Raw genomic sequence first — 4,038 nt, 5'->3', positions numbered from 1 at the left:
GTTTTCCTATCAAGTTTCTCATATTCATAGAAAAGGAAACCAAGCTGTAGATTTTTTGTCCAATAAGGGTCACTTTCATCAGCATTTACAAGTATTTACTAAAGCACAAGGTAAATTACATGGGTTTATCAGATTGGATAAATCAAACCTTCCTTATGTTCATTTTAAATAAATGCAAAGGAGTAGTACTTATAATTTATTTTCATTGTCATTTCTCTCTTTTCGTAGAATCTTGTTAAAAGGAGGTAGTTATTTTCAGTCCAGCATCCAAAATATGCAGGTGGAATAAAACCTTCCTTTGGTTTTTCTTTAATTTTATACTATGTTCATGTAATCTCGAAGGTACGGTTTATATTCCCCTCCTATTTGTGTCCGCTTACTTTATTACTAATAAAACTTTAATAGGGTAGTTTGGCCCTATGGGAACTTCTAGCATAAAAAAAACAAAATAATATTAGTTTTGTTTACAATCTAATAATAATAAATATGTTATATTATACCTTAATATCTAACATGTTATGAATATCTAAAGATATTATTATTAATTATTCATTATATAAATATAGTAAAGTTTATTATTATTATTAATTATTCATTTATTAATAAAATATAAATTATTTAAACTTTTGTTGATATAGGGACTTGAACTTGAGTGTGGATGAAAAATAAACTAGGCTTTTGCCAAGCGTACCACACGTTCAAGATATTTTTGAAAGTTACCAATATAGTCTAAAAGTAACCAAACCAAGACTTAAACACTAATCTCTAACCCCTAACCCATGTGCATGGCTCATCAATCACTTTACCAAAATTTCCCTGCTTTGCTTAGATTAGCCAAACCCTTGCCTTTCGTTGCCCTTCTTGTGCCGTGACTAGACAAACAGCTGAAGCTTCCTTTGTTGTGTTGTGCCGATTGAAGCTTTGCTCTCGAAACTCTTCACTACCTCTGCAGTTCCAATCTACTGCTTTAAAGCTTAAGGTTTTTACATCTTCTTCTCTTTTTATTTTTTTTCCTGTTTGGTTACCAAGAAATGTTTTGAGGAAAATGTCTATTTTGATATCTTTGTTTGAATATCTGTTTTCCCCCACCCCTACCTCTTGAAACATTAAAAAAACAAAGGAAAAAGATGACAAGTTGTTTGAATATCTGTTTGAAAAAGAAAACGGATATTTAAATAGATATTTTGGGACACTGTTTTTATTGTGGTTCGTAGGTCTTACACAATGTAATAAATCTTGTTTGGCCTTTTTTTGTTCTTGGTCCAAGGGAGGTTTGATTGTGAATTTATGTTGTTTTATATTTTTTAAGTTTAATTTCTCACGAGATTCGAAGTATTACTTTGTTAAGTTCTTAATGTGTGTTAAAATTGAAAAGAGAATGAGTTTATGTAAATTGTCAGCAGTTATTAATTTTCCTTCAAGATGTGTGATCTAGCCATGATGCCTACAGGCCTTTAGATAAGTGCTCTTGGAATTTCTTGGTGATTCTGATGTTGTTGGTTGTTTGTTTTGCAGAGGACCTTAGATTAACTTTATTGGTGATTTTTGAATAAGTTTGAGTTTGTTCTTTGTTTTGCCTTCAATTTAATGTCATGTAATTAGATTTCTACGTAAATAGTGTAGTGGCCCTATGTAATATTTTAAAGTTGTTTGATGCTTCAAAATTTTTCGACAAAATATTTTTCATTCAAGTGGTAGGCATTTTGAGTAATTATATTTGGCATACATTAAAGCTATCTGTAGTGTGAAATTCTCTCAACATAATTTTTTTACCAAATGCATAATCTGCAATACGAATCTCTATTGTTGTGACTCGGAGATATATGTGTACTTACACGTATCTGGTACTCACCACTAAATTCAAATAACATAGGTATAAATCAGCCAATATTCAATGCTTTTGAAGTACAATAATTCATAAAATGCTGGTCTAATGGGCAGATGTTGAATAATTTCAAATGAAAAGTTACAAAGGAACTTTAGTGGTTACTAGTCTGTGGTCACTGCATTTGTCAGCTCTTTTTTATTTTTTTGTATGCTTAATTTTTAGGGATTCTTTGTGAAAGATTTGGTCAGGACTTATAAAAGAAAGAACTCCAAGAATTCATGGAGAATCTTTAATATCCTACATAATGCAACTTTAAAATATATATGTATATATGGTATTGTGTTACGGTGTTGCTTGCACCCTCCACATTAGGTTGTGTATTTAGCAAATGAAATCAACTAGAAAGAGAGTACAGTTGGAGAAATGGCCAAATAAAAAATGTGGATGAAAGTAATCTCTACTGTAAAAGAAAAGTGAAGGACATTGCACCGATAAAACAAAGGAAACTTTCACATGCTGATGAAATGTCTTTATCTCATCATCGTCCAACTAATGGCCTACCATCGACTTAGCTCTTTTTCTCTTGCCTAATCTCTTTTCTCTTCATTTTCCTCAGAAATCAAATATTCCTTCTATACTCAATATTATTGCATTTTTTTAGCAAGTCAGACCCTCTTTTGTTGTTTCTTTAATTTTTGTGCATTTAGAACTCTTATCAGAATTTAGAACCTGAAGAAGTGATAGTTGCTAAAGCTACAACTGCTTTATTCTTCTCTTTTAGAAAATGTGGCCAAAATTGCAGCTGCCTTATTCTTTCCTTTTAGAAATGTGGTTGTAGACATCATTATTTTTCTTACCAAATATTTTTAGTTTTTCTAGGAAAAATATTTTTTGTTATTAATATTTGTAAGACTCATTTAACTTGTAAACATTTAAGAATTCCTCCATACTATACATATACACTAATTCATTTTTTTTCATCTTTCAGCATCAAGCTTATTGCTGTTTCACCTCCATAAGTATATAGTAAAAATTTGAGACTCTTGTTTATTCAAGGTTTTGCAAGTTTTCTTTTGGAAATTATAGTAATCAATAAAACCTTTAAATAAAAAAGTCAAAGATGAAGATTTGATTTTGAAAAGTTTAAATAGAGCATTTGTGGGACATGTGAGTATATATAATATACAGTATATACTTTGATTTTTTTTTTTTTAGTTTGCTTTTCTCTTTGCTTTCTTTTTTTATTAAAAGCAAAATTAAAAAAAAAGATAAGTAAAAGTCTGTTGTTCTTTAATTATCTATATGCCTTCAGATCATAGCAATTTACTTATGCTATTATTAGAACCATCTCACAAAAGGAGTTATTTTCCTCCTCTGGGGGAACTCAGTTCAAGAGAAATCCAAGTCTTCTACTTTTCAATTGTAGTATTAATGGTTGAACCTTCCCCTCCCTTTCCCTACTTTCTTTTTATATTCATGATCGTAGGACTTTTATGTTTTCCTGAAAAAGTTAAATAGTGTTCTTTAGCTCATTATTAGCAAAATAAATTCCATTCAATATTTTATCTTCACTTATTTTCTATGTTATATGTTCTTACCGTTTTAGGCACTATACAATTGTCAACTCAACACAACATGTGTGTGGGTGGGGAATATGTATCTAACATGGAACTTACTGCATGGACTTGGCTTCTTTGAATCTTGTTGCCTCTCACTCAAGTTAATGTTCGTCCTAAAGCAGTAGATCCTCCAAAATTGCTCAAGAAAAAATGGAGAAGAAACGAAAGGAGTAATGCATTATGTTTGAGATTTATAGATGAGAGAATAAGGTAGAGAGGAGAAGTAAAGATAAATGATATAGATGGCTGATCTGACCCATTGACTTGGTTGAGTATTTGTGACAGTAAATCTTTATAACTTAATTGTTATATTTAGTTTTCTGATGGGTTTGGGTTAATAAGGCTACCTACATGTTTGACCCTTTAATGCTTATTTTCATCATGCAAAGTCTATCACAGTGAAAACCATTACAAAATTAAAATAAAAAGAAATTATTAATGAATATCTTCCACTATCTTTTGTTTTTAGTTTTTTAAAGTAAAGGTTAAGATGAGGAGGGGGGTAGTTTGTTTATAATTGTGTGGCATTCCTAAATCTTGCCGGTACATGCTAGATATGAATGATTTCATGAGAAAACAATATGGGGTAAA

General features: G+C 30.5%; 1 long non-coding RNA gene across 1 annotated transcript; it reads left to right on the top strand.

Annotated features, from left to right (window-relative positions):
- Positions 773 to 3,793, top strand: LOC108662109. Its single transcript, XR_001927891.1, has 2 exons — positions 773 to 979; positions 3,435 to 3,793. It is a non-coding gene; the product is annotated as an uncharacterized LOC108662109 (long non-coding RNA).

The sequence above is a fragment of the Theobroma cacao genome, chromosome 5, assembly GCF_000208745.1.
Source record: "Theobroma cacao cultivar B97-61/B2 chromosome 5, Criollo_cocoa_genome_V2, whole genome shotgun sequence".
NCBI lineage: Eukaryota > Viridiplantae > Streptophyta > Magnoliopsida > Malvales > Malvaceae > Theobroma > Theobroma cacao.
Note: the sequence above shows the minus strand (reverse complement) of the source record. Positions and strands in the feature narration are given on the sequence as shown.